We start from the raw sequence: 24,587 nt of genomic DNA, 5'->3' as shown, positions 1-24,587 counted from the left end.
TTTCATTAAGAACTATAGCTGCTCTATCAAGGTGCAAAAATACTCATTATGATAATATGATCACAGATCAAGAGATTCTATTCTCACTCCAGAAAGACTTCAGCTCAACTTTATATTTCCCTTTTGGGCAATATCACAGGATATGGCTACATGCTCTCTACTTCTTTGAGCAGCAGGGCGCCCCAGGGGCGCCCCACTGCCAGGTTTCCTTCAGATGAAGGAGCACTGGAGAGAGGATGTATTTGTAATATTTTATTATTTACAGACATACAAACCGAAGATAGTGGAGGCAAACATGCACTCTTCCAAAGCAGAAGACCCCACTTCCAGAGAGCAACTTGGGTAGCACCCTGCCTCAGGGTTGTCCACTAATACCAACTCCCCCTCCCTCCCCGTCTCCCTCTTGCCTGGTTCACACATAATGGGAAACTGGAGGTCCCTTCACCTCTGATTCCCAAACCTGAGCATGCGAACTGGGCAATTGCAGGTTGTTGTTGTTTTTTAAATGGTCTTGTGGTTTCCCTCCCCAAACTGTGTTATGCCATCTTCAGTATGCTCTGTTTCCTTTGCTCTGCCTCCGGTTTTCCTTTGCCAGTGTTACATGCGAACACTGGCACACAGTTTCACTGCTCTAAAACCGGAGTTAAGGGAGGAAGCTCCTCCCTCGCTCCGGCTCCTATTGACTGTGCAGGCTATCCTTCAGGAAAGAATGAAGCACACACAGCCAACTCCCCTGCCTCTCTGCAGTCTCACTGGCTGCAGAAAGCCTCTGGAGCATTATGTCTGGGAAGTGGGTGTAGGTGGGGCCCCAGAACCTTAGGTCCATTGGACCCGTGATTTGGAGTTGCATGTAAGCCACCAATCTCCTCTCTCCCTCCTTCCCTCTTTCTTGCATCCATTCTTACATCTGCCACCTCACCTCAGCTGGAGACATATTGGCTAATGTTCAGTGCAGTGGGATGGGGTGGGAAACTATCCCACTTCCTTTCAAGTGGACTTAAAACCATCTGACTTCCTTCCAACTGATGTAATTGAGCCTGGCTAAATTTGAAATGAAACAATCCCACTTCTCTCTCACTTGGAGCACTAGGATCACGTCCTCCAATCTGATAGCACCTCATTCAAACACACAGAGATCCCCCCACCTATTAGGAAAGCATCTCCTAGCCACTAGCTCCCAGGGATGAAACATCTATAGGCCTTTCTGGGCTATAAAACAAAAATCCCCCTAATAATGGAATGGTAACACCACTTCCTTCCCAAACAGTGTGTGGTTCCTAGATCAGTTCCAAAGGATCTACAACTCTTCCTGGGAAAGAGGATAGGCAATCAGGTTAATGAGAAATCAGAAGCATAGAAAGTGATCATTTCTCAGCTATTCATTTCCTCATCACCAATACAAACTTTCCACTGTAGACAAAAAAATATCTCCATTTGTGATTTCCATTCACTCAATTTTACCTACATTAAAATACAAGGTTTTGACTCCTGGCACCAGTGCTCATTGCCACATGTGAGGATTTCCATAACTTAAGCAGCACCTCCTCACACTGGGAGAAGTTATACAAATATCCAATTCCAAAAGTCCTCCACTCCAAAACCACATTTCCCTTAATGAGCGGTGCTGCTTTTTCTTGTGGGGTTGTGTAGAATTCCATGTCTGTAGCGATTCCTGATGCTTGGCACATTTCCATGAAGACCCAATGGAAGTTCCATTCCTATTGTCCTTCAGCAGCATGCTGAGGAAGGGGTCCTTCATTCTTCCTCTTGCTACTCCTGACTTGCTTCCCTGCCAATATAGTCCATGCCTTGGTCCAAATTGCAAATATAAGTTTAGCCACAAATCTTCATCCAGAGATACATTCTGTCAGAGCAGCAGGGCTGATTCAGTCAAGCCAGCTTCTGGAAATTCCCACTTTGGTCCATTATCCCAGTCACTTATACTGGGCAGGATGTAAAATGGAGGTAGATAGATAGATTTCCTAGTCTGTTTTGTTTTACTCACTTCTGGATTACTCTCACTGCTGAAACCTGTATCTGGGATACTCCAGTTCTAGGGGACTCCTCCTTCTCCTCCTCCCCTCCTTCTACTCCTCCTTTCAGTGATGAGTTATGGTGTAACAAGACCAAAAAGATTTTTTTAAAAACGTTGTATGGGCTTCCAGTAAGCTTTCTTGAGACCTCTGTATTGAGGCAGAAGGAAGGGGTAGAAATGTTCTTAATAAACAAATGACTGAAAAATGTTGGCCACCTCTTTTTTTTTTTTAACCCACAATTCCTCTTAGTACAATGCCACATGATAATTGTTGTAAACAATTGTTGAGAATTGTCTGTTGTAAACTGCCCAGAGACGTAAGTTTTGGGCAGTATAAAAATGTTTTAATAAGTAAATAATAAAAATAAATAATATAGTGCCATTCATTGGGGCACTGCCACAGTAACCCCACCTCTCCTTTCAAGCACATTTTGCCCTTTTCATTGCTGCCTCCTGAAAATTTCTAAAATCCGAAAGAAGGGGGCATTTCAGTTCAATCCTGTTATACATATCTTAGTCTTGTTGTGCATTCCTGTTTTGTAGCTTTAAGATGATAATGGCTGGCATACTGCACAATAGGACAGCAGCCTAGTAACATTGTGTTCGTCAGCTGAATTACACAAGAGTAGATCCATTATTTCCAATGGTATTACTCCTGCATAATACAGTTTAACCAAATTGCACAACCAAATGTTACTAGGCAAGCACTTTTTATTTATTTAGCATATTTGTATACCACCCAAAACCTGCATCTCTGGGCTGTTTACAATAAAACACAGATTAAAAATAAAATTAAAACCATTTTAAACAATGATGAACTGTATTCTATGTATGTCAGCCAATGTTTTTTGTGTACATGTTTAAGATTTTAAATGCCATTATGTTGTCTGGTTTATGTTTTTTAAAAAAAATTTTTACAGTTGCCTTTAATGCTGGGTTGTGTATCATGTTCAAAATGTTGCAAGCATAGCAAATTGGAGTGCATTATTAAGAAATTCCATAAGTACCTTTTGAGGTTTGCCTCCCTTGATTGTTGGCTAGTCATATGGCACAACAGTGCCCTTAGTTGTGAACCATTTCTCTGTAAAAGTGAATATGCTTCAGCTAAGGTAAAAACACTAAGGCTGTGCACAAAGACAAATTTGATTTGGAAGCCACTTTGGACAGTCAGAGGGGGATCAATTTGATTCGTTGCTTAAGCTGAACATTGTGCTTTGATTCAGTTGATGTGAAGTTTGCCCATAAACTATAATGGAGAATCACTGAAATGCCTATAATTTCTTTTTAGAGTGTGAGTCCTTGGGGATAGGGGACCATCTTATTTATGTATTATTTATTTTCCTGTGTAAACCACTTTGAGAACTTTCGTTGAAGAGCAGTATATAAATATTTGTCGTCATTGTCATAGTATTTTACTAAAATGCCTATAATTGAATGTCTTGGCATAATGGGATGAAAATTGCAGGAGTGTTCACTCCTTGTGAGGGAATAGTTGTATTCTATCCAGTAACTTTTATGTTTTGTTATTTAGTAGTTTGAGGTTGCCAGAACCTAAGGGGTATACTCGTGGGTCAAATGGGCCGTAAGCCAGAATTTGGCTTTTAAAAAGCCAAATCTGGCCACTGGGGATCCTGTAGAGAGTGTGGGGGGTAGAGTCAGAAAGGGAAAGGGGAAGGAAAGGAGGAGGAGGAGATGGAGTTTTGTTTCTGAATAAACTCTTTGGTTTTTCATTTGTTTATTTATTTATTTATTTTAGATTACTTTGTGTTCATGAGGGAAGCAGCTATAAAATAGGAATGTCTGCCAAATCACAGAAAAATTGGAGTTTTGTGCGGGGATGCTTGATGCTTGAGATTTCTCCCCATATAAAAAAGATTAACCTCCAGTCCTCTCACTCAAAATTGCCAGATCAGATTTGAATTGTGAAGTAAGCCAATTTGCTTCGATTCATACCCAAACTGAAGCAAATTTATTTGAATTAGCCTGCTTAGATTAAGATCTGATTCAACATCCTAAGCATCACACAGCCCTGGGAAGTGGACATTGTGCTTGACAGAGGGGCTGTTGTTGAAAATGGCAATCACTCATTGAGTGCAACCCTGACCCTTCCCATTATGCAATATTCAGAAACACTTACCTGTATTACAGTGTTAGTATGTGGAACATTTCCTCAGCTCTGTCAGCATCAGGCCATACTCTGAGTGGAAAATGCAGAATATGATGTGATCACAGCAATACGAGTTCTTAAACATTACAGGATGGGGAGGGTAGGGTTGGACAATACCATATTGGCAGCCCAATATTGATTGTATTACCTAGTTCTTCCTGAACTAGTTCCACCTGAACAAACATTGAAAGGGTTGGGTGTGGTCTTCCATGCCTCTGGCACCAGAAAAGCTCACGGCTCTCACGCTGCCCAAAAAACAGAGAGGAGCGCTTCTGCCATCCTAAAATTATTCTGATCAAGAGGAGGCCACTACATACCAGTGACCCACAAACTGTTTGAAGCCAAGCCACTGGCGCAACTCCTCTATGGTGCTCAACTGGGCCCCTTCTCCAACTTAGCCCCATTGGAGCATGTACAGTCCAAATTACTAGTTCTCCAAGTACCACGGTATGTCTTTAATGCTAGCCTACATCTAGAGGCAGGTCTGGTGAAAGTGGAGGCCGGAGTTTTGTTGACCATACTCAACTACTGGTTAAGATTATCCCTCACCCACTGGGTCTAGCCCCCCAACACAACACTTCCAGTCTACCTGGAAAATGACACTTCTGGCAAAAATGTCATCCCTGGGACTCTCCCCTCCCCTCATACTCTCCATGGGCTATGAACAGGTAGAAAAACTCATCAAACAAAGCATAATGGATATAGAGCTCCAAACTGATTTAGGCAAGATCCTGAACTTCCTCATCAATTAAAGACTAAGATACATTGCATCTCCCACTGCATGCAGCCTCATGCAGCTGGAAGACCCCAGACGCAGAATGGCCTTCACCCTAGCCTGCTGTGGTGCCCTCCCTTCAGCTGTGCTTGAAGGCAGATACAGGAAGACCCCCTTCTCAGAATGCCTGTGCCCCGCAATTCTGGGCCAGTTGAAGTAACAGAGCATGCCCTTCTCCATTGCCTATTCTACAGAGACACTCGTATCAACCTCGTCCTTCTGCTGTTAATCAAGTCCCCAGGTCACTCATGTCAATTTTACATCTCTCTCTCTTGTTCTCTAACTCCAACCTTGTTATCACACATAATGTTGCCAAGTTTTGTGTGGCAGCATGTAAAATTTGTAGGAGCCTAACAGGAAGCAAAATCTTAGCAGGCCTGACACAGTGCATGTTTAGTTTTAGCATTTTAAGGCTTTTAAAAATGGTGTTTTTTAGTTTTAGCATTTTATATAGCATTTTATAGTTAAACAGCATTTTATAGTTTTACAGCTTTACAGACTGATTTTAAGATTAAAGATGTCAAATTTTTAAGACTGTAGCCACTTAAAGCTTTTATATAGCCACACCTGTTTTACCCTTTTTACACTAATTTTACCCATTTTAACCGCAGTTTTAAGGTAGCTCACCATTGTCTAACAGTAGCTGTATAACAGTGTAAAGTTTTTAGCCTCTGTACTTAGAGTTCCAGGCATGGCCTGTTTTAATGCCATTTAATGCTGCACTAATGTAATCCACTTTATACTGGTCAAAGACCATAATAAAGATTGATTGATTGATTGATTGATTGATTGATTGAAAATTTTTTAATTAAGGGTACAGCAGTGTGTCTGTTTGCCTCTTGCTCCCTGGGTAGACAATGGCAGAGACCATTTAAACCCATATGCATGCATAGGGACATTGTCCATAATTTCTATTTTTTAAAGAAGACAACAGGCTGTTGATTTTTTCTTTGGCAAGAACAAAGCGCAGGCTTTGCATTTTAGAGAAAGAAAGAAAGAAAGAAAGAAAGAAAGAAAGAAAGAAAGAAAGAAAGAAAGAAAAACTTCTGGCAATGGGGAAACATGCCTAGACATTTTTCATGAATGGGGCAGAGCTGCTTAACTGTGACTGGCCTGTTTCCTTTTCTTCCCTATTCACTTCACTCAAGTCCCACCTTCCTGCATTCGAAAGAATCTGGTTTCTTGGCAGCAAGACAAATATCTGTTTGATGTCAGCCCCCTTTTATTTGCTTAAAAGCATCCTTTTTTCAGGCCACTAAATTGAAAATGACCACCGCATCACAAAACTAGCCAATTTCCACCACTCTTTGCGGTGATGGCCTGCTTTTCACATTGGAGAGATATCATTAATTTTCTAATGAATAATGAGATCAGAGAGCTTGCACACAACTATTATGTGTAGGAAAATGCTTATGCAAATTGGCAGAGCTGCAGTAGCTTCCCAGGGGAACGTTAAAGCTTATCATATCATTAAATCTTATAACAATTCATTTTTAAGTAGTGCAAATGGGAAGAAAAGAACAGGTTCCCCATTTATTTGTCATCATATATTTATAATATGAAAGAGAAAAGGCAGTGGGATTATATACTGGAAAATGCAACAAGAAATTCTTTAGCTATTGCAAAGTTATATAGGGATGTAGAAATCCGTTTCAGCTCACCCTGAAAATTAATTGGGCTTTTCAAGTGTTCCAGGTTGAATGCTTAAAAAACCGCGAGGGACTTTTAAAGCATTTGATACGAACACTCAAAAAGCCCAATTATTTGTTAGTCACCACGACTAACAGCCATCAATACTGCCTCTGTTGCCACCCAAGGCATCCATCCCTGCTGGACCACTGTGGTGGAGTCCATCTTATCTTCATCCCATCCTCAGCCACAATCTCCTCACCCCGATTCGAGGAGGAGGAGGAGGAAGAGGGATAGTGAGGGAAGGAGCAGAGCTGCTGAGAAGAGGTAGCTCCTTCAAGGAATACTGTGCACTCAGTGGTGATGAATCTCAATCTGTGGGCCATATCAGCAGCCACTGGTGTGCTCTTCTCTCCTCCACCTGAAATCCTGGAATTAGGGTTCTTGCCTCAAGTAGTTCCGCCTTACCTGCAAATGTGGCCAGGGTTGCAAACAGTGTGAACCAATTTAAAGCAAACTTTTAATTTGCGGGGGTGGAGTACGGCGGTGGGAGATGAGAAGCAGAACTACGGGTCCATTCCGCGGGTCCACATTACGTGCAAATGCGACTAGGGTTGCAAACCGTGTGAACCAATTTAAAGCAAACTTTTAGAGCTGCTGTCACTCAGCCATTTTTTCAGTGGGTTTTCCTCAAACTTGGCCAGATGAGACCCCCCTCTTGAGCTTGCTTTTTCTGTATGAAATTATATACTGCTAGAACAAATAATGCTCATTTTATAATGAATATAATTTTAGATTGCATAATGATGGGAAAGGCACTCAATAACTACAGAGCCAGCTTTAGAACAGGGAAAACAGAATCTCAGTATGCAGCTAAGAGACTGCTGCCCTTATAGCATTATGAGCTTTAGTGTTCCTACAAGGTACTGGAGCCACCTAATGGTGCAGTGGAGAAGTAACTTGCCTAGGGAGCAAGAGGTTGCTGGTTTGAATCCCCACCGGTATGTTTCCCAGACTATGGGAAACACCTATACAGTGAAGATGCTGAAAGGTATCATCTCATACTGTGCCGCAATGGTAAACCCCTCCTGTATTCTACCAAAGAAAACCACATGGCTCTGTGGTCACCAGGAGCTGACACCGACTCGACGGCACAACTTTACTTTACAATGTGCTGAGCAGAGGTGCACCTAGGTAATTTTGGAGCCTGGACCTAAGGCCTTTGGAAGCTCCCCCTCCCCTGAAAATTAAGCATCATCATGCTCAGCCAGGTGGCCACACCATCCGAGACAGACTAAAGAGGATTTGGGGGCTCCAAGGGGATGTGGAGGCCCTGGACTTCAGCCCCAAAGTCCAGGGGTAAGAGCGCCTCTGGTGCTGAGGAAGAGGATTGAGGATGAAAGTCTAAGAGAAAGTGTGGATACATAGACGCTAAGTTGTAAGCAGGCACAATACATGTGAGTGTAGAATATGTGCCTTAATTTATGATTTCCATGCTTTGTGGTGCATGAATGGAAATGAATTTTCCCAAATGCTCCTCTTAAACTAAAGCGGGGGGAGGGGGTTCAGTACTGTCCATAGTTAGAAGAGAGAATTTTGGCAGGTGTCACTTGTCATGCAGGGGGGAAACATGGCAGTGAAGCATCACCCCAGAGTATCCCGTAGTGACAAACAGAGTCAGATAGAAGGACTTTCAGAAATGAAAGAAATAGCGTTTATTTTGAACAAGGCACAATGCAAAAACCAGACTGGAGTCAAGGCAGTTGCCACAGAGAGAAAGGAGGTAGGGGAGGCCGGGTGCCCACAGCCACAACATGGCTGCAGAAATGAAAGTGGAAAGTCTGGCTGAGAAGGTAGCAGAGAAGGGAGGGAGTGGGAGAGAAGGGAGGAAGAGTATTTTATACCTTTCTTAAAGGCTGCTGACTGAAGAGCAACACCAGAGTTTGGCCGAAAGGTGTGGGTTTTCTGCTGCAAAGGTGGTCACCAACATCAAGGCAGGGGGGCTGCCCAGGTGAGTGCCTCAGTGTGCAATGGCAAAGCAGCTGCCTGCAGTGCACAGCACAGTGCTTGCCAAGAGCTGCTGAAAGGCAGCACTGGGCTGCTTAGCCTGCTACAAGCCCCTGTTTGGAATGGCCCAGCCTCATTGACTCTGCTCAGGGAGCTGGGGATTCCTCTGGCAGTTTCATGCAAAGCATTGAGCGGGCAAGCCCACCTCTCGCTTTACTCTAGGCCACTGATTCAGCTCAGTCCCCCATCTAACTGAGCAAAGAGGCACCTTATAAAAGTGGTTCTTCCCTTTATTGAGCAGGGGGAGAGCAACTGGCCCTATCCATCCCCAGCCCAGCATCCCACTAGTGGCTGTTGCAGGCATCTATCTTATGATCTATGTATATATTTCTCCTGGGTGTGCCAGGGAAAATGCGTCCCGGCAGCCCAGCTGATTGGCTGGGCTGCGGAGGCGCCTGATTGGCTGGCGCACCCAGGAGAAAGGACAAGTGGCAGGCCCATCCTGGCTGCGATGGGTGGTGCGAGGGGCGAGGAGGACCGGGCGAGGAGGCGGCAGTGGTGGCGGGCCCCGATACTGCGGGTGGGGGGGAGAGGTGGCCTGCTGCAAAGACTGGCACTCGGCCCGCTGGCGGCGGCCGCACTCGGCCCCGCTGGAGACGGGGGGGGGGAGAGGTAGCCAGCCCCAAAGAGCGCACAGATGCTCTGTGCGGGGTCGGCTTGTTCTTTTTTAGATTGTGAGCCTTTGGGGGACAGAAATCCATCTTTACTTATTTTTATTTCTCTGTGTAAACTGCTTTGGGAACTTTTGTTGAAAAGTGGTATTTAAATATTCATTCTCGTCCTTGTGCTTCCCTGGTAATTCAGCTTGCCATTTCTGTGATTTTGCCCAGGGGAGAGGAGGACGTAGCTTCTGGCCTCACAGGAGCCTCAGAGAGGAGCAGGGGTTGAGCCAAGCACAGGCACAAGCACTTGGCCAGGCTGAATTCCTGGGTAGTGGAGGGCAGACCTTGCCGGCAACACAATTCCATGCCTGAAAACCACAACAGCACATGGGTCTCAAATCCAGTGGCTGACACGATGCACAAGTTCAGTACAGAGCTCTGTGCATCATGTCAGGGCTGCAGCTGTCGCATAAGGCAGTTCCTGTGCTGCAGAGAATAGGCAGTCATGCAAGCAGCATTGCCAACATTTCTCCCATTTGTGAGAATGGGAGAAATTGTGGCTCCATACAGCTATGCATCCTGTTAGCCAATTACTATAGGTTTTTCGTCCATCCGTTTCCCAGATAAAGCACAGGGACTAGATAAAGGGAGTTGGGGAGTTTGCTGAAGAGAATTTGCGGGGGTGAGGGGTGGGAGCCGAAGGTATTCCTATTCAGATGAGGTGCCAGAACAAAAAGATGCTCGATCTAACTAAATGGCTCTGGAGTGGCTCTGACATGGCAATTTTTAAAAAAAGTCTTTAGGTTATGATGCACAATTCTGGTAACTGCAGTTCAGAAAGAGTATTATAGAATGGAAACAGTATTGAAAATGGAAACCAGCATTATCACCAGACTGGAGAATCTCCCTATGAGTAAACTTCACCATGAGTATGATGAAGTGAACAGTAGTCTATGAAAGCTTTTGTTACAATACATTTCTAGGTTTTCAGACCCACAAGATTGTGTGTTGTTTTTCCTCCTTATGAGGAGAGGCTAAATTGTCTGGTGCTTTTTGGTTTAGAGAATAGATATGGGGAAGGTTTATAAAATTATGCAGAAGGGGGAAAACGGATAGAGAGACATTGTTCATCTCTCATAATACTAGGAGTTATTTATTTATTTGTTTGTTTGTTTGTTTGTTTTATTTTTATACTGCCCTTCCGAAATGGCTCAGGTTAAAAATTCTGGAATTCACTGACGCAAGATGTGGTAATGGTCATCAATCATTTGACTGATTTTTTAAAAGGGTTAGACACATCCATTGGGGATACAGCTATCAATGGCTATTAGACAACCAAAACAAAGACAGCTGAACAGAAATTCCACATTCAGAGTTATTACTCCTCTGAAGACCAGATTTTTCTCTGCCAACTGGGCAAAGAGGCATCTTTCAGATTATCTTATATTTAGCAAGAGAACAGCAACTGTCCCTGTTCAACCCCAGAAGAACATCTCTCTAGTGGCTTCTCTGGGGTCTACCTTCTGTTTATTATTAGACTGTGAGCCCTTTGGGGACAGGGAACCATCTTCTCCTTATTCTATGTAAACTGCTTCTATTTAAACTGCTTCTTTTTCTATCTAAACTGAAAAATTGAGAACTTTTCAACTGAAATGTAGGATAATGATAATAATAATAATAATAGAACAGCCTATATTCTGTGATGCTGTCTATAATAATAACAACAACAATATTGATAATAAAATTCAGCCATCCCAGGTCCTTGGGAAGGACTCAATGTCTATATAAAACAAACCAGTCAATAATACCTGTCTGACTGTGTAAACAAGAAATATATTAATTAATTAATTAATTAATTAATTCTGGGGATAAGCAAATTGTGGTGATGTCTTCATCTCCTGCTTGTGTGCTTCTCAGAGACATCTGGTTGATTCTTGCTAGAAGCAGAATTCTGAACTAGGTGGCCTTTGGCCTGATCCTTCAGGAGCAGTGACATAGTTAGAATGCTGGTGGCTTCTGTCCAAACTGCCACTGGAGGCCTCTAGCACCCCCTGCATCTGACGTCAGAAGCACCTGCTCCATTTTTTTTTAGAGTTTTTAGCCAGTGCTGCACTCCCAGCCTGGCTGGAAACATCTCTCCCTGCCTTTGCAGGCAGGGAGAAGTCATCCTGGCCACGCTGGGAGCACAGCACTTCCCAGATTTTTACTTCCAAATGGGGCACGTGGCCCCATTTGCTGGCTTTGCCACATCCTCATGGCACCATCCATGGCCCTGGGGCATGGCAACCCAGGTTCTTTGAACCTGTTCGCAGCACCATGGATGCTATGCCCCTGTGCAGGGCTCTCTCATGACCTCATGTGTTTTGGAGCTAGTGCTGGTGTTATCACCTTCACTCTTCTTAAACGTCTTCATCACTTTTAGTTTGTTAATATATATTGTTTGTAGCCGTAAGTGAATCCTATGTTGCTTGCAGTAATGGAAGGGTATTCAGGCTAAAGCTACCATCCAGAAATAGGACCCAAACAAATGTTTGCAGGGGCTCAGAATCTGAGGGATGAGTTAGATCTCCCTGTGCTGGATGGGGTTACACTCCCCTGGAAGGAGCAGATACGCAGCTTGGGGGTACTCCTGGATCCAGGCCTCACACTGGTATCTCAAGTGGAGGCCATAGCCAGGAGTGCTTTTTATCAGCTTAGGCTGATTCGACAGCTGCGTCCATTCCTAGAGGAGGATGACCTCAGAACAGTGGTGCACCAGCTGGTAACCTCCGGGCTTGACTACTCTAATGCGCTCTACGTGGGGCTACCTTTGTACGTAGTTCAGAAACTCCATTTAGTTCAAAATGCGGCAGCAAGGCTGGTCTCCGGGGCAACCTGGAGAGACCATTTTATGCCTGCTTTGAAACAGCTGCACTGGCTGCCGATATGTTTCCGAGCAAAATACAAAGTTCTGGTTATTACCTTTAAAGCCCTGAACAGCTTAGGTCCAGGTTACCTTAGAGAGTGCCTTCTTCGGTCTGATCCCCACCGCACACTAAGATCGTCTGAGGAGGTCCGGCTCCAGTTGCCACCAGCTCGTCTGGTGGCGACACAAAGGCGGGCCTTCTCTGTAGCCGCTCCTGGACTGTGGAATGCGCTCCCTGCAGACATCCGTAATTTGAATTCTTTATTGGAATTTAGGAGAGCCCCAAAGACCTACCTGTTTGGCCTGGCCTTCCAGTCCTCTTAAATTGTTTTAAAGGGTCTTTGATGTTTGTGAACCACCCTGAGCTATTTTGTAAGGGCGGTCTAAAAATCAATCAAACAAACAAACAAACAAATAAATAAATGGATTTTCATACATCAACATTATACTAAATGTGTTTAGAAGTCTACCGTGGGCCCTAGCTTTGGTAGCTGGTCTCAATGGTTTCTTGCCTTCTCTGGGACAGTCTAGTTCTAAACCACACTATATGCCTTAGCAAAGAGTCACGAGTTAGCTCTGAGTGTTGTAAAGAGCTAAAATAAGTCACATCGCTAACATTCCATCTAGATAGCATTAAAAAGCAGCTGATATTCACATGAAGGCTAACTCTAATTACTGGGAGATGACAAGGAAGGAACCGGTTTAGCTTTTCTTATGCATGATCACTTAAAAGAATGACATCAGCTTCAGCAGATTTTCAGCAAATGGACCTAAAGCTTGAGGGCATTGTTAATTGAGAAAGAGTGCCTGGACTCTTGAGAACTATTGACAAAGACACATACGAAAATGACATCATGGAATTTATTTTTGCTGTACTTATAATCACCTTTATTTTTCCAAGAAATAACCCAAGGCTGTTCACAACAGTTAAAATAATTACAAGATCCCAAGTTTGCTTGTTTTCAAAAATGTCAGTGGTAACTATATTCTGCCAATTATGGCACAAAAGCTCAGTGAAAAAGGTCCAAACTAGGCTCAGCGATACCTCTATCATCTTTACTTTCACCCGGGCAAGTTTCACCTACAGTTCAGTCGACATTGCTCTCACCAAAAGGGCTTCCAAATCCGAATTCAGAATCCCAAACACCCAGACCTTCCGAGTCCCCTAGTGGTTCTTACCTTGCTACTTTCACTAGAGAGGTCCAGGCCATGCCAATAATTTAACCAAAACCATCTATTGGCGGGAGAGGTTCTTCTGATTGTACCCAAAGATGGATACCTTTCTTTTGGGCAAAACAGGTTTTTAAAAATCAATGATTTCTGAACTATGCTAGATAAATCGGATGTTTTCTTATACTGAGCACAAGAGTATTACCTATTCTGACTGGCAGCAGTTCTCCAATGTCAGGCAGAAGCTTTTTCCTCTCACTCTATTACTCTGACTTGTTTCTTTTCTGGAAGACCCGCAGCTTTATGCAGGTAATGCAAGGGTTAAACCTTAAATGGGTAATCTGATGTAAGAGAACATGCCCCCCCGCCACTTCCTTTCCCTTTGCATCACTCCCTCCATATTGCCATTTCCCAAACTTCTTTTTGAGATGACTCTAGCTGAAGGCATTTGGCAGCCCCCAAAGAAGTGGGTTTTCCAGTGTACAACTATTGGTTCTGAATTTCAGAAGAATCCGTGTGGAAATGCCACACAGTCATGCATCCCGATAACCGCTACTCTTCATGCGGCATTATAACTTTTCCCTAGGCGATTAGACCAGGGGTTCTCAACCTTGCCCCCCCACCCCATGCCACCAGACCACAACTCCCAGCATCCCCAGCCAGAATGGCAGCCAATGATTGAGGCTGGGGGATGACTGGAGCTGCAGTCCAACAACACTGAGAAGCCAAGGCTGTGAAGCCCAGCTCCCCTGCATTAGATAGCAGCTTAGTCACCCGGATCTTAACTTGCTACTGCTAGGGTTGAAGGTGACTGAATCCCGAGTTCCCCAGAGAAGGAGCAGAAGTTACTTTGCTGCTGATTTCTAAATGAGCCAGCCAGGATTCTGACCCTGATTCTGAGTTTCTTGCTCTCTTTCTCTCATTTTAACTGTCTTTCTGAAATACTAGACTATATTCCAAGCAGTGACACAGTTTACTCTGCATATCCTTTAATTATTTTCAGAGTATCTGGGAAAAGTCAAATTCTCCATTTAAACTTGTGTAATAGTGATGCTACAATGCATAGTAGAGAATTAGACAGGCACTTCTGTTTAGTTTTCCAAGTTCACCTCCACATAGTATTTGGTTATTTCATGAGCCCCAGCGTACTGAAATTTGTAGTTTTCCAGCATTTTTTGGTCTGGCTACTGCCACTGCTAAATAGTTTTTGAAATATTAAAAGAGTAACGAGCTTGACTTGTATTTTTGAGCTGATATTATGGTAAAGTTATCTGAAAGATGGGTGTCAGATGTTTAGACAGGGGGCGCAATTTCAGTGCTTGCCCTGGGCGCTATTTTCCCTAGATACACCTCTGCCCACACCCAAGCAGCAGACTTAGAAGCACCCACTATGCAGTGGATTTATACATTTATTCACTCCCTCAATGGAACTTCTGCTACATATTTCAAACGGCCCATTTTGCTGTAGTCGGTAGGAATTGGGAGAATTTGGCACCACACTTCTTATTTCCATGAGTGTTGGTAGGCACTTGGGGTCTGGGACTCTGCAACATGGTGTGTGTGTGTGTGTGTGTGTGTGTGTCTGTCTGTCTGTCTGTCTGTCTGTCTGTGTCTGCCTGGATGCAGATGGAGCAAAATGTTGGTTGAGCTGAGCACACAACAAAGCAGCTATCCACAAAGAAGACTTGGATGTCATTCAGTCAGGACTGGAGGCCATTTTATTTATTTGTTTGTTTGTTTGTTTGTTTGTTTTTACATTTCTATACCGCCTTTCGTTAAAAGAAAACCCCAAGGCGGTTTACAAAAATTAAAACATACAATAAAAGCAGTAAAAACATCAAGCAATAAAAACATCAAGCTAAAAACATATAAACAAGCATAAAAACATGACAACAGATAACAGATAAAAACACAGAGAAGCAGCAGTAAAAACGATCATGTAAAAGCCTGGGTAAAAAGCCAAGTCTTTAAAAGCTTTCTAAAAGCCGTGATGGAGTCTGAGGAATGAATGGCCACCAGGAGAGCATTCCAGAGTCTAGGGGCAGCAGCAGAGAAGGCCCTGTCCCGAGTGCACGAAAGCCGGGCCTCCCTCATTGTCGGCACCTGGAGCAGGGCCCCCTCAGATGTCCTTGTCAAGCGGGCAGCAACCCTTGGGAGCAGGCGGTCCCTCAAATACCCCGGGCCCAAACCGTTAAGGGCTTTAAAGGTCAAAACCAGCACCTTGAATTGGACCCGGAAACGAACCAGCAGCCAGTGCAGCTCTTTCAAAATGGGGGTGATATGTTCCCAACGGGCAGCTCCAGATAACACCCTCGCTGCCGCATTTTGCACTAGCTGCAGTTTCTGGATATTCTTCAAGGGCAGCCCCACGTAGAGCGCGTTACAGTAATCCAGCCACGACGTGACTAAGGCGTGGGTAACCGTGGCCAGATCTGCCTTCTCGAGAAAGGGACGCAGCTGGCGCACCAGCCGAAACCATGCAAAGGCACCCCTGGCCACCGCCTCCACCTGAGCCTCCAAAAGCAGAGCCGGGTCCAGTAGTACCCCCAAGCTGCGTACTTGCTCCTTCAAGGGGAGTGCAACCCCATCCATAACCGTTAAAATCTCCTCATCCCGATTGGCTCTCCTACTGACCAACAGTACCTCCGTCTTATCCGGATTCAATTTCAGTTTGTTAGCCCACATCCACCCCATCACGGCCTCCAGCCCCCGATTCAGGACATCCACTGCCTCCCTAGGATCAGATGACAAGGAGAGATAGAGCTGAGTGTCATCCGCATATTGCTGACAACTCAGTCCAAATCCCCGGATGACCTCTCCCAGCGGCTTCATGTAGATGTTAAACAGCATGGGGGACAAGACCGATCCCTGCGGGACCCCACAGGCCAACGGCCATGGGGCCGAGCAGTAGTCCCCCAGCACCACCTTCTGGACCCTTCTCTCAAGAAAGGACCGGAACCACTGCAACGCAGTGCCTCCGATCCCCATACTCGAGAGGCGGCCCAGAAGGATACCATGGTCGATGGTATCGAACGCCGCCGAGAGGTCCAGCAGAACCAACAGGGACGCACTCCCCCTGTCTAGTTCCCGGCGTAGGTCATCCACTAGAGCAGTGTTTCTCAAACTTTTTGGAGTCAAGGACCGCTAAATTCTTCGTGCAGAGTTTCAAGGACCGCTACATTCTTCATGCGCAGTTTCCCGGACCAGCAGTTAGTAAAGGGGTTTCAAGTCTGTCTATCTATCTCTCTATCAGACTTCTATACTGCCCCAAACATGCATCTCTGGGCAGTTTAGAATGAAAATAATATAAGCATTAAAATAATTAAATTTGGAATCTTTTGCAAACATGGAATATTAGGGGTTCTTAACCTTGGGTCTCTCAGTTAAACTCCCATAACCCCCAACAACAATGGCATTTGGCCATTATGGCTGGGGATTATGGGAGTAGAAGTCCACCAATGTCTGGGTACCCAAGGTTGAGAACCCCTGAATCTAAAAGCCTGGGTGAACAAATTTGTCTCCAGTATGTCTTCAGTATGTGCGGGGTGGGGGTGGAGGTGCTTCTGATTACTCAGTGGAGAGGGTATGTTGGGCCATTAGAAAAATTCAAAAGCTACATGGGGCCAATGAAAACAACATACAAGCAAGCCCCACTGATGCAAGAGGGAAACAGCGTTCCCTCTCAAGGCGCCTTGACCACAACAGGCAGCTGGGTTTCAATCAACCAACCTTTGGCTGCAAATAATGAGCATGCAAGAACCAGCAGCCCTTCAAGTGGCGCCCACTGCCATACTTTTTCCTCCATGCCCCCGCACCGCATACAGTTTGAAGCTGTAAAGATAGGGAATAAGATAGCTGTAGGAAGATCTCAGCAGCACATGGAGGCAAGGCACAAGAAGGGTCCCATGCCTCCGTGATACTCTTCCTCTTCCGTGCCATGTGCAAAATTGAGGAAGTGAGTGCCTTGATTTCAGTTTGGGGGGGGGTTGACTCCCAGTCAGGGACCGGCACTCAAGCCTTCGGGGACCGGCAGCGGTCCAGGGACCGGTGGTTGAGAAACACTGCACTAGAGCAACCAAGGCAATCTCAGTCCCATACCTGGGGCGGAAGCCAGATTGAAAAGGGTCCAGATAATCCGTATCATCCAAGACCCTCTGCAGCTGGGACGCCACCACACGCTCCATCACCTTGCCCAAGAAGGGAAGGTTAGACACAGATCTATAACTGTCCAGGTTGGAGGGATCAAGGGAGGGCTTTTTTAATAGAGGTCTTACCACCGCCTCCTTAAGGCACGATGGCATCCTGCCCTCCCTTAACGAAGCATTAACGATCACCTCCAGCCATCTGCCTGTCCCCTCCCTGGCAGCTTTTATTAGCCATGAAGGGCAAGGGTCAAGAGCGCACGAAGTCGCCCGCACACTGCCCAGGATCTTGTCCACATCCTCAGGCCGCACCAACTGAAAAGAATCCAAAACAACGGGACCAGATGGTACCAGAGGCACGTCTGCCGGAACTGCCAAAACTCTGGAGTCCAGGTCAGCACGGATGCAAGCGACTTTATCTGCAAAGCGACAGGCAAACCGATCACAAAGAGCCGTAGATGACTCCTCCCCCATTGTCCGGGGGGATGTGTGGAGCAATGTTTTCACCACACGAAACAGCTCTGTTTGCCTGCACTGAGCAGACGCAATGGAGGCGAAGAAAAAATGTATCTTCGCCGCTCCCACCGCCACGGCGTATTCCCTAAAATGGGTTCTAGCCCGTGTTCGATCAGATTCGTGACGACTCTTCCTCCAGCGTCGCTCCAGCCGTCGTCCGAGTTGCTTCATCGCCCTAAGCTCCGAGGAAAACCAAGGAGCAGAACGGGCTCCACCAAGCCGGAGAGGGCGCTTGGGGGCAACCGTGTCAACAGCCCGGGCCATCTCTCCATTCCAGAGATCAACCAAGGCCTCAACAGGGTCACCAGCTCTGGACACTGGAAACTCCCCGAGGGCCGTCTGAAATTCAAGCGGATCCATAAGCCTCCGGGGGCAGACCATCTTAATCGGCCCACCACCCCTGCAGAGGGCAGACGGAGCAGTCAAACTAAACCCCACCAGGTGATGATCTGTCTATGACAAGGGAGTGGTCTCAAATTCCCCCACCTCCAGATCATTTATTTCCCGGTCGGCAAAAACCAGATCCAGAGTGTGTCCCGCCACGTGGGTAGGGCCCGATACCAATTGAGACAGGCCCATGGTTGCCATGGAGGGCATGAAATCCTGAGCCGCACCCACTAGGGGGGCCTCAGCGTGGACATTGAAATCCCCCCAAACAATAAGCCTGGGGGAACCCAAGGCCACCTCCGAGACCACTCCCGCCAGCTCAGGTAGGGAGACTGAAGTGCAGCGGGGTGGTCGGTACACCAGCAGAATCCCCAGCCTATCTCGGAGGCCCACCCTCAAGGACAAACACTTGAAATTCTGAGATTGCCTGACCGGGCACCTGGAAACGGGGAGAGTCTCACGAAAGATGACCGCAACGCCTCCTCCCCGACCCTCGAGGCAGGGCTGCTGCACGATCTGGAAACCTGGAGGACAAAGCTGAGAAAGACCGACCCCACCCAGCTCTTCCAACCAGGTCTCCGTCACACATACCAGGTCAGCACGCTCATCCACAATCAGATCGTGGATGAGAGATGTTTTTGCGTTAACTGACCTGGCATTCAGCAGCAGCACCCTAATCCTCGAGGGAGTGTTCTCAGAGCTCCCTGGGGTCAGAGGGTTGGGAGAGGGGCCGGAAAAAGGAACAGGCCTCAATTGCCTAGACCGATTTCCCCTGTAACAGCCTGCCCAGCTCCCACCGCCATACCTCCCTCTGCCCGCTACCCGTGATATTGCCGCCCCCACTCCAGACCCACTTTTTCGCTCTCCCAGACACATCTCCCCAGACTAACCCACCACGGCCACTTGGCTTAATAAAAACCAGAACCAGGCTTATGTAAACTCCTGCTAGCTTCTCGATTAAGGGAAGACGGATCTTCAGGCAGAGGAGAGAGATCTTCTGGGCCCCCAGGCAGCTTGCCCCACGGCTGAGAGCCACAAGGACGAGAGCCCTTGGGCTAGCCTGCCCTATATAATAGCAGAAGCCCCAGCTCAGCAGCAGCCCTGAGATGTAACACACCTGGAGAAGAGGTGGGGCAGAGGCAAAAGACAGTCAGTGCCCCACCCAAGCTGCTCCCCTCTTCCTTCTTCATTTTTGGATTCAGCCAAGACTTGGATTCAATTCTCCATGCAGCAACTTTACTCACTGTGTGATTTTGGATGAGCAACCATTCTCTCAACCTAGCCTGCTTCACAGGGTTGTTCCATAAAATGGAATAGCCCATGCACACTATCTTGAACTTCTTAATGGAAGTCAGTTTGAATTCTGCAAGCTACGGAAATATCAATGTTGGCTGGAAACTATTCATTTGACTTCAACGTCCCCACCCCCACCCCCACCCCATTCCATTTACTGGGAGCACAATAGCAAACCAATTAGCACTTTAATAAGCAATTGCAAGCCTGTCAGATATTTGAGTGGGAGAAAATATAGTAGGGTACAAAAGTCATGCCTTTCAAAAAAGAAATCTGATTCTTGCAGATAAATACCCTAAACATGTGTTATCATTTTTAAGTGACGTTGAAATACTCCCCCAAATATGGAAAGATCCACACAATCCTACTGGTCAGTGGAATGAGTCTATCTAGTAACAACTTTGCTTATTCCTTGGACTTGCATTAATCCAGGTCCTGCACTCTACTTTGAAACACTGTCACTTATCAAAGAAGTCTGTTCTAAAGAAGAGAGGGAACTCTGTAAAGCCTTGCTATCCTAGAATGATACCATTGTATTAGGCTCTGAGCAGTCTCTGGAATATTTTTCAAGAAATAACACACACATGAAATAAAAGGTTGGAGAAGCCATTCATTGATGGAAGGTCTCTTCATGTGCAGTCAGTCATATTAAAATCAGCGTTGAGCAGTTCTAGTAATCAACCTTGCATATTTCAGATATGGCATTCTAACCATGTCACTTCTGGCACCACAATGCCCCCTGCTGGAACAGTGTTTCAGAGAGAAGGTCACAGCCAACGGAAGCCTCAAGGAGCTAGTGACTAGTCATTTGCAAAAGCTCTCTCACCCACCTGCTGTGAGCCAGCCAGAATCTAGAACAATGCAGCATAGCGTTGCAGCCCAAACGGAAGCTTTTTTGTGGCTTTGTGAGTAAATGTCTGCTAGGCACTGAACGGCTTCTGTAATTATTGTCTTTCTCCTTGAGACCAATGGCAATAAGGATGACATGACTTTCTTCTCTTCTAATAGCTCTACATATTTCACCAGGACAGGATGATTCTCTTTATCTAAATAGGCTAGGGGGTTAGTTTCAGACGTGTTTCTTATCATTAGAAGTTCACACGAGTAGGAAGAGCATTGCACACTTCAGATGCTCTATAAATGTAACATATTAATGTGAGAACTTGGCCAATGATGGGAACAAAATGAAGAAGTTTACACCCCTCCAATGTGTGTGTTGTTTTTTTTAACAACCCTATTGCACCAACCGTTAGGCCCATTCACACATTATGTTCAATACTTGTACGACTGTACAGTGTACAGAGGCACAGATCTGTACATGTAACCCCCACGTAGGATGTAGGTTTGGGCTGGTGGGTGTGGTCATGGAGTAGCTAACTCTGCTGTTAGTAGACCCACAGATAATGAGTGTCTGTCTGTCTGTCTTATGCATGAGACAGAAGTTGAACCAGCCTTCATGCCATGCTTAGGTGAGCAGATGTGTATCTACTTATAAGTGCAGCGGAGGATTTATTTTGTTTTGCTGTTATTACGTGTATTATTATTTAATTACAGGACATTTCAATTTAGAGATGTGTACACAACCGGATTGCCCGGTTTGGCTCGAATCTGGAATGGATTCAAGCTACCCTGGGCAGCTTGGGCTCAATTGAGTCCTGCCCAGTTCTGCCATTGAGCTGGCTCGAGGGACTTGATGGATATACTTGTGAAGGGGAATCCGACAAGGATTCCCTTTTGCAAATAAAGGGCTGTGGTGGGGAGGGGGCAAGGGAAACAGTCTCAGGTTGACCTTTACCTTGAAAAATCAATCAGCTGCATGGGAGGGTGGAAAGAGCCGCTGCCCACCGTGGGGATGGTGGCAGCAGGGACTCCTTCCACCCTCCTGCCAGCCTTCCAAATGACAGACCGGGCCGGCTGCAGCCAATTTCAGTCCTCCGAACAGCGGATTGATTTTTCAAGGTAAAGTGCAGCCCAAGACCTTTTCTCTCTCCCCCTGCCCACAGCCCTTTACTTGTAAAGGGGAATCTCTGCCAGATTCTTCTTTACAAGTATACTGTCAAGCCGGGTCATGAAGTGGGGTCTTGGCTCAACTCGCCCTCGGACCGCCCACACGGCTCAGCTCGAGTGCAAACCGGCTCGATTTCAAGCCGGTTCACACATCCCTATAGTAGTTCCTGAGTTTGTCTTGTGGACCTTCTTGGAAAGCTGCAAGCAAAGTGCTTGGAAAAACAGAAGAGCTGGATCAAGTCTGCTGATTGAGAAGGCAGGAGCTGAAGTTGGACAGATCCTTTTTTCTCCTTCCAGAGCTGTTTGGATCAATTAAAAATTGGACTTTTTAAAGACAAGGATGTGTGCGTGTGTGGGAAAAATGTGTGAGACCCCTGCTAACTGGGCAAAGAGGCACCTTTTAAATGTGGTGATTCTCTTTATTTAGCAGGGGGAGAGTAACTGGCCCTATCCACCCCCAGCACAGTATTTTCAATGACTGTTGCTGGTCTCTGTCTTATGTTTCTTTTTAGATTGTGAGCCCTTTGGGGACAGGGAGCTGTCTTATTTATTTATTATTTCTCTGTGTAAACCACTTTGGAAACTTTTGTTGAAAAGCAGTATATAAATATTTGTGGTTGTCGTTGTTATGTTAAATTAAATGTTTCTGTTATTGCATATTGCATCAATATATTTCTATAACTTGTTTTAATGCTCTTGCAACTTCAGTAGCTGTTTGGGCCCTTCAGAACTGTGTTAGTCATTCACATGTTATGTTGAAAGCAGGTAGAGAAGTACGCTTCCTATCTGTATGATGCATTTGAAGAGTCTGCATCCAGGTTCACTTTAAAAATCAGCACAGGTACAGACATACACACAAGCGCATGTACAAGTGTACAGATATCTGTACACTCATACAACAGAATGACTGAATTTGGCTTTTATTTCATTGGTATGCTAGGAAGGTGGGTCAATTGCCTTTGACCCAAAGGCAATTGACCCAATATGGTGAGGGCATATCTATGCCATAGACTTCATAGGAACATAGGAAACTGCCATATACTGAGTCAGACCATTGGTCTATCGAGCTCAGTATTGTCTTCACAGACTGGCAGCGGCTTCTCCAAGGTTGCAGGCAGGAATCTCTCTCAGCCTATCTTGGAGAAGCCAGGGAGGGAACTTGGAACCTTCTGCTCTTCCCAGAGCAGCTTCATCTCCTGAGGGGAATATCTTGCAATGCTCACACATCAAGTCTCCCATTCATATGCAACCAGGGAAGACCCTGCTTAGCTAAGGGGACAAGTCATGCTTGCTACCACAAGACCAGCTCTCCTCTCAGTTGGTTTCTGGTTTGATAACCACTCCTCTCCTCAGCAACCTTGCCAGGCTGCAGTTCACACAATCCTTTGTGGTAAGTCATAACAGTTAAAGACAGAACCAATATATGTTTGTAATGTCAATATGCCCTTTATATATTGCTTCTTTATGAACAAAATAATTCAATTTACTTCTTTTAGTCTCAGGGCAGATGCACAATGTCTAGAACAATGGACCTCTTCCCTCTAATAATGGAAGCTTCCATCAATAATATGTGTGTTAAAGAACAGATACAATTCTGTGCCAAACTAATCCAAATTCTGCACCAAGAAAATCTGACTTCCATAACTTGTATATATTATAAAAATTGAACACTATTTTTCACATTTGTCACAATTCTTTCTGCATGTTGTCTTATTTTGCCTTATATATTCTTCTTCTGGTAGTCGTGAGGAGGAGCATGGTCATTCTCCAGAATACTGAATCCCTGCCTGTGCGCTATGAGAACTTTCATTTGAGATTTTGGCTTGTTTCAAGTCGATCTTTGCTATCATGAAGGCTAGAAACTGGTGTTTCTTAGTTTTTTAAAAAGTTGAGATTCTCAAGAAACTACATTCTGTGCCACAAACAGCCCTGGGGGACATGAAGAAATCAGGATACTCTATAAGAACACAGATTAGTATACATATCAAAATAGTAGACATAGAGGCTGTTCTCATGCGCAGCCTAACCCAGGCTAGGGAAGCCCACTCTGGGTTAGGCTGTGCGTGAGAACTGCCGGGATCGGATTTGATCCTGGTGGCACAGCACCGCCTAGCTCCACTTTGTAGCCTGGCTGTTAGCCAAGGTTAAGGAAGTGAGTGCTACCTTAACCCAGGCTACGGGATCGTGTGTTCGCTGGGGCCATGTTTAGTCCCAGTGGACACAGAGACAGGTGCCTAGAGCACTTGTCTCCTGGGGGAATCCCCCAATGCGTCGTGCGTTGCATGTGGTGCATTGTGGGATCTCTGGAAGCTGGGATAATCCTGGTCTCAAGCTCTGTGCTGCAGGCACACAGTGCAGATAGTCTGGGAGCACGTTCTGAGCTCCCAGCAACATGGAATCAATCGTCTGGGGGGAGGCTGAGTTTAGCAAGCCTCCCCCCCACCCCCACCTCCCTGGTTGTGTTAAAGACTTCTAAGAGACTGCCAGAATATACTACTAATAATGGACTACTAGACTGCCAAACAGAATGAGGCCTTTGATATAACTAACTCATTCTGTATTCTATTTGCTTGTGACATGATACTTCTTTTGAACATTTTGATAATGGAATGAAATTTGGTACAGACATTCAGGGCACAACTCCACATTTCAAACCTAGATCCCTTGCTTGTTTTCAAAGAGGGATGAAAAATATAAAATTCAGTCTATGTTTATCTTTCCCATGAATATGAGGCATCACTGTGAAAGTTGGTGCACAATTCAGGACAATTTCTGCATTGAAAGTATTAATCCCATAACTGTTTTTATGAGGTCAGGAAACATCTTAAAAAGAATACAATGATGTCATTCACACAAGCAAAACCTGTCTTCTACCCAGGTTTGGGAGCTGTG

At 45.5% G+C, this 24,587-nt stretch overlaps 1 long non-coding RNA gene across 1 annotated transcript; it reads right to left on the bottom strand.

Moving 5' to 3' along the window:
- Window positions 1-1,364: 1,364 nt before the first annotated feature.
- Window positions 1,365-5,780, bottom strand: LOC128326257 (uncharacterized). The gene is made up of 3 exons (XR_008307910.1): window positions 5,605-5,780; window positions 4,173-4,232; window positions 1,365-2,183 (listed from the first exon to the last, which is right to left on the bottom strand). It is a non-coding gene; the product is annotated as an uncharacterized LOC128326257 (long non-coding RNA).
- Between the last annotated feature and the right edge of the window lie 18,807 nt (window positions 5,781-24,587).

This window comes from Hemicordylus capensis, chromosome 5 (assembly GCF_027244095.1).
Source record: "Hemicordylus capensis ecotype Gifberg chromosome 5, rHemCap1.1.pri, whole genome shotgun sequence".
Classification (NCBI taxonomy): Eukaryota; Metazoa; Chordata; class Lepidosauria; order Squamata; family Cordylidae; genus Hemicordylus; species Hemicordylus capensis.
Note: the sequence above shows the minus strand (reverse complement) of the source record. Positions and strands in the feature narration are given on the sequence as shown.